The following is a 16,893-nucleotide window of genomic DNA, read 5'->3' on the forward strand; positions in this document are numbered from 1 at the left end:
TCCCATGCATCATGGTGGGTTTAATTTGGATATCAGGAAATTTCTTTGTGGAAAGGGTTTTCAGTCTTGAGAATAGGCTGCTAAAGAAAGTGGCTGAATCACCAAAATAAGAATAGATGTGTCACTTAGGGTCATGGTTTAGTGGTGGAATTGGCAGTGTTATGGCTGGACTAGATGTTCTAATAGATCTTTTTCACTTTAAATAAATGTATTATTCTAAAGGATTCTAAATAATTCTATAATCATATACTAGTTTCTTTCCCATTTGGATTTTGGCTTTGGTTTTTGTTTTTTTTTTCTTTAACTGTGGCAAAAGAGTTATTTTGAGCATCTTACAATTTGAGCAAGTTTGTACTGGGTAGATTTTGTCAATTTTTCAGATTCATCTCTGATTTCTAGAGCTGACCTACTGCAGTTTCTGAGTCATGTTATCCATGAAGGCCTCCAAGAATAGACTTTTATGGATCTTAATAGTAAGCCTATGGAGCTTTTGCTGAAATAACACAATCACCAGACATAACAGCTATATAATAGACCATTTCAGCTTAAATAACAAAATGCATCAAAGACTATATGCCTCATAGTGGAACTGTTACTTAACCTCAACTATAGGTATTGTTATAAGCTCTTTTCAGAATACAGTACAAAAACCCCAAATATCTGAAAGCTGATGCTTTTTTCCAGTTAGGAGAATTTCTACCTTACATAATTAATTCAGAGATAACAGCAGTCTAACCTACCACCTGCCACTAGCAATTTCTAACTTTAAACATCTTACTTCTTATGTTATGTTCTCAGCATTACACCCACATTTCCAACAAGCAGAATAGCAAAATTAGATCATTGTGTATTACTTCATCAACAGTTACTGAATCATGGAACATAAACTAAAAATATATATAAGACTGACAAATAAGAAATATATTCAAAAGACAAACTATGAGTTTGTCTGAGGGTTTTCTGTAGAAATTATTTTTCAAAGATAAATGCACTTTCTAATACACAAGGATGCTTTTCTGCTTTTTTTTGGGGAGGAAAGCAGGTGGTTGAGTGGAAAAACTTCTTCCTTCTCACTTTTCTGCTAGACAGGAATCCCTTCCACTTAACATCGTACACTAAACTATCTAAAAAACATTGTGACAGCCAATCTCAACAGAAATTAGTGCAAATCAGAGCTTTGGTGTTGGATCAGATAAACTTAATTTAATTATTTCATAAGTAAAAATTTATACCTACTAAGCACACCACTAACAATTCCATTTTGATTCAGAAAAAACACCATGTTTTACCACTTCTTGTAACATAGTTATTCAAATTATCCTCAGCAATAAACAGTCATTTTCAGCTAAAATTATAAGGATAAAAAAACCACTCCATAATATTTCTTAAAATATGTTATCATGTGATATTTATAAGGAGATTGAAAAAAAAGAAGGTTTCTAAAAATATCTTTCTTCTTCAAATAGACTTGACTTTTTTTCTGTTGGTATTTCTTATGACTGGCAGAAGAAACTGTAACAAACCAAACCACACATAAAGACAATAAAATACAGCTCGATCCTGCATTTTTGTCTTAAATATTTCTGCTTCAGTACTGAAAGGTTAGACTTCAGAAGCTTAATACAAATTTCACTGAATAGCAAAAGAAAATCCCTTTGAAATGAACAGAGTTTAATCAGATTTTCTACCACTGACTTTTGTTATAGCTAAGTCACTGAAGTAGGCCATCAATGGGCAATGAAAAAGGAGCAATGCCATCATATTATATTTTGGATTACACCATAGTGCACTAAGCCATTCTCTCAGAACAGTATCATTATCTCTATCTATCTATCTATCTATCTATCTATCTATCTATCTATCTATCTATCTATCCATTGCTGTGAAATTAAATCTATATGAAACTGATTTGGACTGGAAATCAGAAGACCTTGTACAGAACCAGATAACATTAGAGTGTTGCACAGGCACTGGGATGATTATCACCAGAGAGAAGACCCTTTTTACCACGGATACGAGGACCAGTGATCCTCATAAGGACTCCCTTGCCATTTGATGTATGCTGGAAGTCAGATGTATGCTGAAAGTTTCAGTGTCCACGTTATAAGAAACTGGCTCGCACAAACTAGTGCTGACATGGAGTGTAAGAATCATGTAGGTTGGGAAACCTTTAAGATTGATGATCTTAAGAGCTTTAAGACTGATGATATGAACATGACCTGCTTCTTTCCCCTTTGACTGGTCAAAAAGAAAAATGCCATCAAAGCCTTTTCCTGCTCTTCTGTTCACTCTCTACCAGGCAGGGTCTGTGAGCAGAGAATGTCCACAAAAGCTCACAGCTGCAGGGAACACCAGTTCAAAGGCTGGTTGGTCCCTCACAAGTCTCTGCCCCCAGATCCTGCTTGCTCCTGAGGACTGGAAGTACAGATGTGGTCAGGGGACACTGACTGGTCAGAATGTGCTGGACTGTCCTTATGCATATGTAAATTGAGTGAGCCCTGAAGAAAGTCCCAGATATAAAGTGAATTGGGATACTATGTCACTCTTGGAGAAGTTACTCTGATATTCTTTTGAGCCACAGGAAACTTGCAGCATGGCCAACATCATTGGCTGGGTTTTAAAAGTACCACAAAAGTTGCAAGTACTGCAAAAGGCATGTGTCTGAATATTCTTCCAAATCCTACATCCTGTAATAAAAAATATTTTCCTCTCTGTATTTCCACCATTTCAACTCATGCTCTACAAGGAGACGTCATTTGTCATAAAATGAATGGTGCAAAATTCCTAGCAATTGATAAAAGACAGATATGCAGAGAAAATGTAAGGTAGATAAAAAAATCCTATGCCTAACATGAATTTAAAACCACTGCTACTTTTTTACCTATTGCTTTTCATGTTCTTACCATGTAGTAAAGCCCTATCAAAAATGAAATTTTTACTTCTAATTTAGAATCTTTTAAGTAAAATGGCTGACTTAGGAGAAAATGTAAAGGACATTTGGTTTTGATTTGTTATTCTGCTTCTACCTAGGAATATGTGTCAGCAGCTACATGAATCATTTTTCATTTTGAGGCCTTGAAATTCACCCTAAGGATACCCATCAGAAAGAAAGGATCTTCAGAATGAAAAGAAGAAAAAATTTAAAATATCACTGTATTATGGCTGTCATTTGGCAACATCTGTTAGTTGTATTATTAATTGAAAATGAATTAAGAAAAACAAAACTTATTAGATTTTTACAGGCAACCTAATGCAGTACTTGATGAATACAGTAGATAACCCACAAAAAAGGTTTGTGGAGGTTAGGGTGTTCCTAAAGTCTTGCCAGGTAGAAAAAATTCCTGTGAAGCCAGATTAATCCACTTTCACATGAAATATATTTGTGGGCATTTCACCTCTTGTATGGTTAGCTGGTCAAGAAAAATAGTCAGTTCCATGTACCTCAGTGTTTGATTTGGTGGTAACATGCATCTAATATACAAACCACTAACAAGTTCCTACACCAGGAGGCCATTCCTATGAGAAACCAGAATTTATAGCTCTTCATAGCATGTTCTTTAAAGAACAATGCATCCTAGAGAAACACATGGATGGTAAATATGTATCACCCTCTTTTCACCCTGTACCAAAAAGTCCCAGACTAAGCAACTATATTTAAATTTTCATTAAAAAAAAAATCATTTTATATCTGCTCTTCTTTGAAAAGAAGCAACGCCAGAAATGGATGTTCCAAAATTTATTACAATTAACAGATGCTGATTTTAGATATATTTGCTTAATTTTTTTTCAGCAGTCCAGATTAAAAAAAAAACATTTGCAAGTTCTTTATCATGGAAAAACTATCAGCAGAAAAGAAGGTCCTACCTCAAGAAAAGCAGAAATACAGAATTTACAAGAATGATGACTATTCAAAACCTATGTAAAGAAAAAGAATTTTAAAAACTGTTACACAAGTTAAATTAATTTGTACTACAAGTGCTTCATATTGCATTTCACTCACTCTCAGTTTCCTGAATTAATGGGATATTAGCTGGACAGGAAGATGGCATGATATATGTTATTACATTTTTTAATGCATTGTATTATTTCTAATAGCTCAGCATACATTGCAACTGCTGGTTACCAGAGCATTTTGAAACTCTTGGACAGTGTACTGCACTACATAAATATGAGGTTAGAAGAAAAAATTTGTGTACTTTAAAAAAAAAAGTATTTTTCATCAACTTTTTTCGTCATCAGAATCAGAAAATGAACTAGTTAATATATATTATCAGGATTATTGAGAATCTCTTAGAGACAGTATCAGACCTGAAACAAATCTAATCTGCTTACTAAAACAGAGGATTATAAGGAAAAATCCAAAAGCACGATTATATAGGAGTGCAAAGTTGTGTTGAAAAACTTAAAACTTTGTTTATTTGCCTAATTTAAAGCAGTATTCTTTTTTTATTCTCTTCAAAAGGGAGAATTTACCATAATGGCAAATTCCAGAAATTCACCATAAAGATGTCCACTTTGAAAATGGGCTCCTCTTTAAAGCACAGAAGAATATTTTAGCAAATGCGAAGGATTACACAAATAAACACCCTTGTATGTTCTTTCACTGATGCAGTTATTTTTACAGATGAATTTTACAGATCCATTTTGCTATGAAAGTAACTTTTAATCAGAACTGGTAATAATTGGATTAAAGCCTAGACTTGGGACATCCACTGAAGGGAAAGGTTCTACGCAGTGATACCCGCTGCTGCCATTTCAAGTTGAAGACAAAGAAAAAAGAGAAAACCTCATCATAAGAGAGATTTCTTAGGAAGAAACAGCCTTAGCTTCTGAAGTCCCTCATTGCATTTTCATCTTCAATTCAAGTAAAGAGAAGTCTAACTGACATGGTGGTTGGCTATACAGGGAATTGTTGCATTTTCTGTTTCGACACTTTTAGGTGCAATCTATTGATCTAAAATGTATTTCTTGAAAGAGCAGTTTGGGAGAGAATAAAATCTCATTTAATCTACCAGCTTCCTTTAAGATAGCTCCCCTGATAGCTATATCTGCTTCTGGGACTGCTAGTGCTTCACCAAATTCCAGACAGGTTTCTACTCTTGCACCTTTCCTAGTGTTACAGATAGAGTTGAACCTTTCCTTGAAAACATCATAGGCATGCTTTGAAAATACTATTCAACAGAAATATTGAGAATTAGATAAGGAAATAGGAAGGAACTAAGGTTCAGCTAAGGAAATAAAAAGAGGATCAGCAACTTTAGAATACTTTAATATTTAATCATGGTCATAAATATAATAAAAAATTTCATCTTTAGTCCTGAAGAGTGTACCAAGAAAAAAAACAAGACAGAACTATGTGAAAAGAAAAAAAATACATCCTTAGGGACCTAAATTGTAGACTGCAGACAGAGCTGAACTCCTCTGCAATGGCTAGTGAACACAGATCTGCTTCTGCCTCTTCTAGTGGGAGAATTTTCAGGGGCTTTACCTCATGCTTAAAATATTGCATAAGGAATATACTGACTGCAAATTTGAAAAGCTCTGGGGTTTTGCTGGTTTTTTTGTTTTTGTTTTTTGACTGAGGAATGGATTTTAAACATGTTTTTTAAAATGTGAAGAAAAACATCCACCTTACAAAAGTTTGTCCTTACAAAAGTTGGTTGACAAGCAGCACTTGCAACACTGTCAGTGCACTGGAGGGGCTGGCAGCTTCTAGGGGCCAGGTGACAGGGGGTCCTAGGATGGTGATGGCAGGGCCTGGCAGACACAGCCTGTTCCACCCCCAGCCAGGGGAACAGGAGCAGCCCCAGACCCAGGCCTTGGCACCTCCTTGGGGGCAAGGACCTGGGGACAGGGACAGACCACCTCAGCCCGGCTGACACATGCTGACTAATCTAATTCTTATAAAAAAACCAAACCAAACAACTAACTCTTACTATCCTTCACAAATCAAGTCACAGTATGTGGGTGTAAGCAGAGATAAGTAACAAAAACAAAACGAAACAAAAAACCAAACCAAAACAAAAAACCCCAAAAAACAAAACCAGACTCTTCTACTGGAAATAGTTACAGAGCCACAGGAAGTCTGGTTATAGTCTCTCCTAAATTTTAAATTTAGAAATATGATGGCAACTCATAAAGGCAGATACAAAGAAGTGAATTTGCTGGTTTCTGTGTTTGATCAGAGCATATCTTCAGTCTTACAAATCAGAGAAAGCCTATTTGTACTGCTTCTGCTGCTGCTCCTGGGCTTGACATAGTTGGCAAGGGAATGAAAACACACTCCGGAGCACATTCAGAAAAGATGGACACCACCAAGGGAAGTGGACTAAATTTATTGCAAGACTTGGCATTCCCCACTCACACAGGCAGTGATGGTGGGAAAGCGGCAAAGTTGAATATTCAAAAGAAAAAAAAAAATTCAAATAGAGAAGATACAACTGGCAAATGTTGAATTTCCTGGATAGATCACAAGTTTCTTGCTGTTTTCTGAAAGTAATTTATTTTTCCCTTTCTTGTCAGATATGTACTGAATTTTACAGTCCCCAAATATCATCTTGGTGGTTATCACTGAAAAACTGGTGTAAAATTGGTTTATATACATGTTGTACTTCTTTTTTCATGTAGATGGTCAATAGACATGGAGGTTTTGTTAATTTTATAAAATTTTTGTTCAGTTTCTCTTGAGAAGCATCTCAACTGCAGACTGATATTTTTGCTGGTTAAGATTTCTTGAGGAGCATTTTCTTTATACATATTCTTTTGCAAATCATTTTCATCATACTAGTTTTTTGTTCTGTATGGTTTATTACAAGGCAAGATGTTATCAGACACATTTATTCAAATTGTAACTGAAAATGTATGCATTTTTCTAAGAGATGAGACTGATGGGAAACCAGATGCATACATATTTATTGACTTAATGTAGATTATTCATGAATTCTGAGAGTAGCTATGTTTTTAAATCACAGGATTTATAAGAATTACAAAATAAAATAAACTTATTAATAAAAATTATATGGAAGAAAACAGTATCCTTAATAGGTTCTATATTTATAATTTCCTTTTCACATGTCTACCACTACTGGTCTGGTCCACTCCAATGTAAATGAGTATAAAATATCAAAATATGGAAGGCAAAAATGTGACCTCACTGAAACTTATTATTAAAGCAATAGTATTATTAACACAATATATCTGAAGAAACTCCAACAGATAAACCAAAAAACTAGAACAATATAAATCAGAACTATAAGAAATTAGGTCCATAAAAAAATATTTAACCAGTGTATCGCCAACCATAAGCAGACATTTTAACATTATCAAATTAGTAGATAACAGCCCCTCAATAGAACCTTAATGACACTTTGCCTCATTTTCACTGCCACTGCAAAGTTCCATTGTCACTTTAGCTGCATTTCTGAAATTATTATTCTAAACTATAGCAATATCTGTAACCGTTTGTGAAAGGGAAAATTAAAATGGAAAAGGGAAAAGTGGATCAAGAAGGAGAGATAAGTATGAATTAGGATGCCCCTGGTCTTAACTTAATGCCTGGTTCTGTATCTTCATTTCCCTAGCGAAAATTTTAAGGGTGTGTTTGGGGAGAATTTTTTTCAATGCCTTGGTGATTCTTTCTTCTAGAACTAGAGATGTAAATAATAACCCCTTGTCTAGAAAAAGGACACCCGTTACCTGAATTAAAGACAATAAAGTCACCGTCTTATTTCACAAAAATAAAGACTGGTCTGTGAAGGTATTGTCAACAAATGGACTGGGGCAGAGCCTTTTAATAGTCTAGTGCATTAATCTTCTCAGTCAGTGTCCTGATTCTCATCCCAGTTCAGCTAAAAATTATAGTAATGTAATATTTGCTTTAGGGTTAAATCTTATTCATTCCCTTTCCCTAAAGTTAAGCACACTTTATCACACATGTAATTTTCATACTTTGTTTGGATGGATAAGCCTTCTATGTTTAAAAACAGAGGACTTAAATTATTGGCTCATATCTCCCTTGTGTAAAGTTCAAAGACACAGAGATAAACACATGTTTATAAAAATAGTTCTACCCTAGAAAAACAGTCGTTTTACATGTACTTACAATGTAATGTTTTCCTTATCTCAAGATCTGTAACTTTTTCTAATAGATACAGCATGCTATTTTAGACCTTTAACATAGAGCAAACTCCTTACAGCCCTCAATACCTCTAAAAAGATGTGAATGTCTGGAAATATGAAAAGCCAAGCCTAGGAAACATTAAGATTAGGAACCTTTTCCAATGTCTAATAGAAAGTAAAAGCAAAGACTTTAAATAGTGAACAGAGAGCAATTTTATATCTAACAGAAAGGCTGTAAGGATGTGGTGACAGGATCTATCCTACATGATCATGGATGTCTCACTGCTTTCAGTTCAGGACTTTCAGTCTGATAACACAAATAAAAACAGTGCTTAACCTGTGTGCTGACCTTGATTGGGATAGATAATTTTCTCCATAGCAGCTTGTATGGCGCTGTTTTGGATTTGAGACACAAACAATGCTGATGACACAGGGATCTTTTAGCCTTGTCAAGGAGTGCTTACAGCAACATGGACTTTTCTGCTTCTCACACCACTCTACTATTTACAAGGCTGAGGGTGCACAAGGAGCTCAGAAGGAACATACCTGGAAGAGCTGACCCAAGGGACTTCCCATATCACATTAAATCACAATCAGCAAGAAAATTGAGGAGAAGAAGGAGAAAGAAAGGGCATCTGTCGTCCCTGGTCACTGTAATGCGTGGTGGAGCTCTGCCTTCCTGGGGAGAGCTGGGCTACTCCCTGCCCATGGGAAGCGGTGAATGAACTCCTTCCTTTCCTTTGCTTGTGTACATGACTTTTACCTTCCCTATTAAAATGTCATTACCCCACTTGCATCACTCCTTTTCTCTCTCCCATTGCATTGTGTGGGGAGAGAATAAGCGGCTGTGTGAGGCTGAGCTGTTTATTAGGCTTAGCTCAGATTGAGATATTATTATGTTTTAAGTGGAAAAACATGTTTGTGTGTTTACAGATGAAAGATTAAAAATATATACATATATAAATAAAAGCATATCTACCAACAAAAGGAACCCAGTACAGTAGGCATGGTTAGGAAGCCAAGATGATATAATCTAGAAAATTGCCAATTGCCAATTAATGGCTACAGAAACACAAGTGGGGTTTTTGGTGTGGTGTTTCTTTTTTTTTTTTTTTTTTTTGGGGGGGGGGGGAGGTGTCTTTTTTTTTTATTTGAGAAAAACTTGTGGCTGAAGAGCAGAAAAGATGTTCCAGGGTAGTTGCTCACATCACCAGATGGGGAAAGAGTAACAAACACAGAAACAAACAAGAAACAAGAGAGCAGAAACCAAGGAAGAGTTTCTGCCCTACATCTGAACTCAATCTCCAAAACACATGGTTCATCTCACAGGAGAAGAAAAACAAGGTTAGAACGTCAGGCAATCTTCTTTTCCCAGCTTGTCTGCCTCCTATGCCTGCCCTTTTTAACTATATGATTGATGCTGGTACAGAAAGCGTTGGTAGATATCAAACAAAGAAAATACAGTGCCAGAACACTGTTCTCAATGAGTGACCAATGAATCTTGTGCCATGCAAAGCCTGCTCCACAAAGTTTCTTGGAAGTGGATGCTAAAAATTGCATAAGGATATATAAGAGGGTTGATATACCACCAAATATCAGTCACCCTAAGAGAAACTGAGCTAGGTTGAACAGAGCATTCTGTCCCTCCTCTCTGTACACTTTTGATTAGCAAAGGACCTTCTGCATTGTTTTCATGATAATGGAAAACAAGGTCTAAGTAACAAGGTTTTTAGTTGCACCAATGCCCTCACACAGTCTCTAACTGTACCAAAATGTTGTCCCCAGAAACCTAAAAGAAGCAGTAGATTGTTCTGCTGTCTGATGGCCTGACTTATTCTTCAAATGAATCTTGGGAAAATAGTAAGAGTTTATCAATATTTTGAAAACAAAAGAAAACTCTGAGAATTAAGTCCATTGTTCAGAGAAGTATTTTTTAAAGTGTCAGAACTGTAGGTGTAGAAAATCCAATATTTACTTTAAATTGAAAGCAAAAGACATTACAATATTTACTCTTAGCTGAGAGCTGACAGATGACACTCTCAAACAAGTGTTCATGACAATATTTTTAGATGATGCACATATTTCTGTTCCTGTAGGAATGGAGGAGTGCACTGTACAGTACCTGATGGAATTAGAAAAGCAAGGTAAGACTCTTTTAAATTTTGAGTTTGAATTCTTAGTGATCCTCTTGTCAGTGAAGTGCAGACATTGGAAAAGGTCTACACTAGAGATCTATTTCTGTTACAACATTTCAGAAATTCCTTGAGGGAAATCAAAACTATGAAAACCTGAATATGAAATACAGTTATTAGAACTTCAAGATAAAATTTCAGTACCTATGCACAAAATCATGTGATTTTATTTCTACACACTTTTAGAAAAATGTATCACTCATTATAATAACTAAACTTTCAAACTGATTCTTCACTGTGACCTCCCCTTGATACTGAGTAGAAACCAATCACATATAATGAAGTTGGAGTTTTCACCAAAAACTATAAATAAATGTTCTGCAATGCAAGCACATGTAAAATTCTGAAATTTCATCATAAGTATTTCTTTATCTATCTCAAGCAGAATGTGTCATTAGCAAAACTTTATGCTTGACAACCCTTTTGGTGAAGAATTTTTTCCCAATATCTAACCTTAACCTTGCCTGGCCCCTTTGTGGCCATTTTCTCTAGTCCTGAGTTGTTACTTGTGAGGAGAGACAGACCTCTACCATGCTACATTCCACATCCTTTCAGGCAGTTGTAGAGAGCAATCGGATTTCTTCTGAGTCTCCTTTTGTCCAGCTAGGACAACCTCATCTCCCTCAGCTCCTCATAGGCCCTTCACCCAATTCATTGTCCTTTACACACATGATGTACAATTTCAGTTTAAAAGCCCATCTGCAAATCTGTAGATAGATGAGGCTAAGTTCACTATAAGACTTCTACAGGAGCCTGGGAACTGGCTGTGGTGCCTTAGTCATGGTTTTTGGGGGTTGTCATAAGATATTCCTTCAGAGCAGAAGCATTCAATTTATGTAAGATACTGCTATAGCAGTATCTACCATATAAAGTCTTTTAAAAATTTCTGGAACCTCTGAGCAGAAAACAATGAGATAGCTAAACACACTTAATTCTCATATTCACTTAACAGTCCAATATGAACTAACCTGCATTTCAGCAGGGAATGACTAACCCCAGTAAATGTGCTCATGACACAGATGTCACTAAGATATTTCAACTAAAAAAAGTAAGAATTCTTCATAGAAAAAATAGGGATGCTTGTTCAAGAAAGTGGCAGAAATTGATTTCTGAAATTATTTTCTTAAGTGGTATGATTTTCTATGTATGCAGGGACATAGGGTCATGGAATATCTTATCATTATTTCAATTAGGACAGTAGATTCTTATCTGGAATACCATGACAGGCTGTTCTACTTATGCATGAAAAGAGTGCTCTTCTTTTTTGAACTGGAAAGTTTATTCAATTTGTCTTTACATAAATTAGCTCGTCTATTATGAGGAGATGCAGTAGTCCTTAATTCATTAAATTAATAACTGATATCTCACTACTAAAATAACTTTATTTAAAAATATTAATTAATTATATTTTTAAGTAATCATGCTTATTTAGCAATATTAAACTTGCAGATAAGTTCATAAACAATATATTTTACTTGTTTTGCAGAGGAGTACACATGCAACTTTAAAATTACACTCTAATTATTATAATGGCACAAAACCTGCCATTCCCTTATGAACCATGGCCAAGAACTTCAAAAAAATGTATAAGAATGGTTACAGATGTGGACAAAAGTCTTGAACTTCCAGGGTGGGTAATTGGTGTTTATGAGGCTCATCTCTATGTTTGGAAGCACCTATTCAGCCATTGACTGTGTTTATTTGCATTTGTATTGTGCTGTCAGTCAGGACCCAAACTAGATAATCAGTGAGGAGGTAATTTCTTGTAGGGATCCTTGAAGCTATTGTTCATATCTTGTGAAGACAGAAAACAGAAGGAGATTGACACTTGTCTCACACTTCATGATTACCCCAGACTAATTTGCAGTGACAACCTTTGATAAATAGAAATATGTATTTCTTTACTATTTAACATCTTAAAGTAAAAGAAAAAAAAAACAAACAAACAATCTTATGCATTACTAAGATCTTTGAAATATTGTTGCTGCAACAGCAGAACATTATAAATACAAATAGAAATATCTGAGGTTTTTTCCACATTCAATTCAATGACAAATGAGTTTTTCGTCCTGCCAGTGTCTACACTTAAATTCAAAACTGCAATGAATGAAGGTTTTATCCCTTACTTTATAACAGTTGCAGCAGAACTGCTGATTTGAAAAGACATATGCCCTACACATTGCTTCATTCTGTATATGTGGTTCAGAAAGACAGATGCACCTGCAAAGAGCTGTGTGGAACTGACATACTCCAGATAGGATTTACCATGTAAGCAGGGGAATTGGACTACAGGTTTCACTTTCATTCCCAAAGCATGTAGCAATAGAAAGTGTGCTGCTATAGCTGCAACTAAAAGCACACAGTCTAACTTGAGTTTTCCTCAGAAAACAAAAGAGCTCCTGGGACCGTGTTGCCAGTCAAATGTTGGCTGCTGCTGTTTAATGAGACACACTTAACATAAGCAAAGAACAAGCAAGGATCAATCTTAGATCAAGTTTATGGATCAGAAGACCTCATGGTTTGGGAAAGGTGGAATATTGAATTTGGAGTTCAAACTCCCTGGAAAAGACTTCATGTGTATTTAGGCATTTCAAAAGATGCTCAGAGTTTGAAGACAGGTAGTGGAGGGGATGCATATGAGAAAAGGTTGGAGTAGGAGAAGGGAGAACCAAATTAAAGAACTAAGTATCTGAATAAATTATTTACTCCCTGTTAACTAAAAACTTTGCTTTTTATTTTGTCTTGACAGAGAAGTTAATGATACTCTAAAAATATAAGCATTTCATGTTTTCTAGGGTTTCCTGAATATTTTGATTTAAGAAAACATACACTCCTATATGCATAATCTTTGCAAATATACATAAGATCTAGACATTGACTCCTTCCCTCTCTTTTGCCCTAATTATTAGTACATTATTATTTTTAAAATTTCACCAGAGTGTTTTGCTACAGTTGGGGAGGAAAACAAATAGTAAACACTAGAGGCTGTTGAAGGTAATTATTATTTACATAACTAGTTACTATTACACTCCACAGCTAATTACCAAAAGTAATTAATAAACACAAATACAGAGCAATTCATAGAAAGCCATTCAATATCAAAGGGTTTTGAAAGTCTTAAAACTTTAGGTTATGCATTTAAAGTAGTTTTGACATTCACGGCCAAAATTACATAGTTTCAGCAAATTTCTCTTTAGAGAATTCACAATTTTTCCCCAGGGGAAAACAAAACAAAACACAGGTCTTAGAGCAAATCAACTGATAAACTAGATTGTTGGTAGCCTGATGGAGATGGTGTTGCTGCACCTTCCTGTTTTAATCCATGATTTAGAAGCAATGTGAGGTCAAGCGCTGTTCCCACAAGGCACATAACACAGATGCAACACGCAACGGGTGACACGCAAATGGGAGAGCTCAGCACTCAAACACAAACAGCACAAACTGCCTCATTCTTCTCCAGCTGACCAGAAGGAAGGATGATTTATAATTAGAAATATAGTCACAAACTCAGCACGGATTGCTCCTGTAATTTGCCATACTTGGTCTATTCAGTAGCCAATACCTTGCACTTGGTGCCATCTGGACATCCAACTCTGGGGCCTTCAGCTGCCCTCCAGCTCCAGTTACAGATCCCCTTTTTATCCTGGACATAGTCCCACATCTCCTCTCAACCCAGTACACTTAGTGATCCCCCACAGCCTTGCACGCCAAGTACCTTCAGTAGCAGTACCTGGACCCCTTGGGCCCTCAGTTCCCAATGCCATGCAGCTGGCTCCTGGCTCCCTGGTCTCCCCTTGCCTCATGAACAGAGATGAACAACTACAAACAGGACTATAAAATCACATATCACACTGCTGCTCTAGACTGGTCTTGGCTCCTCCAACAGCTGACTCCTGAGCTTTCTGGTCTGGATATTTGGCCAAATGGATATCCATCACCCAAAACACTCACTCATCCAGGTTGTTAACCCTGTAGTAATACCATACCGACATAGAAACCCGTGTAAAACACTTACAGTCTGCATTTTCCAGTTTGCTGACACCAGACCCCTTTAACTCATTGTCCTGCTCCAGCTGCTAGCACTTAAATCTCCACTCACACATGCATGCAAGAGAGAGACCTTTTACTCAGGAAATGGAGTTGGAAATGGAGCATAATAAAACACAGAACAGACTGCTTATCCAGGGCAGGGCACGGCCAGATAATAGTGCTGAGCGATGCCTGTTTGCATATGGCTGGCCCCTTTTATCCTCTTACCTCTCCATTCTCTCTTGCTTTTCTCTCCCACTCCATCTCAATCATCCCTTTCTCTCTCTATGATCTTTCATCTAGATATCCAAGAGTAAGTCTCTATGATTCCCATTATCTGCATCTCATGTGTCCCATAGCCCTGTCAGCAGTAGCTTTCTCAGCTGGAAGGGGGATCAGGGCAGTGTCTCCTTTTGATTGCTCGTGATGGGTTTCAGCCCTGGCCCATAGGGCTGAGGCTGCCCTGGGCCAACCCTAGGAGGAGCTCAGACTCCGGTCTGTTTAGGGCAGGGGGTTTTACTCTCCCTGCACTGCTCTTCTGCACCACTTTGAGTGTGTAGAAAAGAGCCTTTTATCAGAAAAGCTGAAAAAGCTCTTCTGCCAAGAACACACTTTTTTCCTGCTTCAGAGTTTGTAATTTGGTGCTCTTCCTTCATTACACTTTAAATGTATGAATACTATAGCCTTATTCTATAATCTTATTTAAACTATTCTAACCTAAGCTTCTAAAAATCCATAACTTTAAAGTCTTCAGATATTAAGTTGTTTAAAACCAAGTATAGGCAGTACTAAGCTAGAAGTAGCAGATTTTTAAGATGAGTATTCACACTAGAGCTTGATATCTATTTCTGATAGCTTCAAGAAACTTTATCGATCATGATACCAGATCCTTAGGCTACATAAACAACGTTCAGTCATGAATATTGGGACCTTTCTCTTTGCCACTTTTGGACCTCCTTTGTTGTAAAGGAAATTTGTGCATGCAAGTGTGAATTCAGAAGACTTTCAGATAAACTAAAGTTAAGCTGGAATTGAACAATTGAGTTATTAGGAAAAAAAGGTCACAGAAATGCTTTCAAATTCAGAAGAGTGATGTTTTAAAAAATGAGTCTTAAACCCCAAAAATTCAAAGTGAAATTTTATGCTGAAAAATGCTATTCATCAAGACTTTCCCATCTTTTCCAATATTCTTCTTCCCATTTCATCATGCTAAATTAAATTAACTGCTATTCTACAATTATAAAAAGACAACTTATAAAAGCAAAATTTTCCTCCAGCTTTTTTCACTGTTGCACTATTTCTCTCATTTTCACTTTTTCATACACTATGTTATCAGAATAGTTTTCATATTTTAGACAAATATCAAAAAGAGTTTATGTTCATAGAGTGTTATTAAATCCCTGTCAAAGCCTAAGGCTTGAGGAATGCAAACACACTACCATCTGTTTCATTATAACAATACTATTTCCTATATGATACAGACTTGATACAGAGAATATCCATTATGATTCTTCACTTACCAAATAGCAGCTCTAGACTACAAGTTCTACACCATTATAAAAATAAAAAAATGCAAGCTATTGCTTCAGAGTGCCTTAATAGTTTTAGAAATATGAACTAGTTATATTTCTAAGGGTAAGGGGAATGTGAGGACTGTACCACAGATTTTCCATTCCAGGCCCTTTTAACATGACCCCCCCAAATTTATAGAAAATTTTAGGCTGAAACAGACCTTCCTCTGAGGGTGATGGAGTTTGGTCTCCTAATGAAAGCAGCACTAACCTCAAAGCTCTCTGAGATGGCACAGATACACTTCCCTTGTAGTGAAACCAGGGTACATCTCCAGGTACCCCAGAGACCAATGCACACAAGGCAAGAAACTTAAGTGCCAAAACAGTAAAATTGAAACTTTTTACACAATAATCATTTCACTTCAGCATATTTAAAAAGTCATCATTATTCCCTACAGTTAACTAGAGAAAACCACACTGTTCAAGGTGTTTTATTTTTTTTTTCCCCTCAGTATTAATGCTTTGATATAGGCAAGGAAAAACAGATAAAATATTAAATAAAAATATACTCTCCTAAATTATATTTACCAATTATTGAGGACTTCAAATACACACTTAAAATGTAAATCATGTTAATATAATGATCATAACAATGCTCTTCAAAAAAATCACAAACTAATAACAACTCCTACCCCCAAAAGAGATTTTTCCTCTCTTTAAATAAAATATTTTGGATACATTATACATTACTTACACTTTGTGGAAAAGAAAAAAAAAAGGGTGATGCATAGAGTTTAAGCATAAATATTTCAGTTCATTCTACTTCTCAAATCATAGAATGAATTTTCAGTTAAATGGCAATCCTGCAGTTTTATAAAAAACACAAATTGTAATAATTTATACTGGCACATGTGTTCACATGTTGAAGAACACACCCAATAACCCTCCCAAGCCTATTCTTCAGACAAAACAAAGCATTGAAAATCATGTGTTAGGCATACTTGAGTCACTTCCTAAACAGAAGTTTGAAAAGATGAAAGAGT

General features: G+C 36.0%; 1 protein-coding gene across 1 annotated transcript in view; it reads right to left on the minus strand.

Annotated features, from left to right (window-relative positions):
* The window catches only part of CDH18 (cadherin 18), a gene marked incomplete at both ends in the record, with an annotated part of 156,867 nt that overhangs the window by 99,954 nt on the left and 40,020 nt on the right, over positions 1-16,893 (minus strand). The window lies entirely within an intron of this gene.

Source organism: Fringilla coelebs (genome assembly GCF_963513975.1).
Source record: "Fringilla coelebs genome assembly, chromosome: 1".
Lineage (NCBI taxonomy): Eukaryota > Metazoa > Chordata > Aves > Passeriformes > Fringillidae > Fringilla > Fringilla coelebs.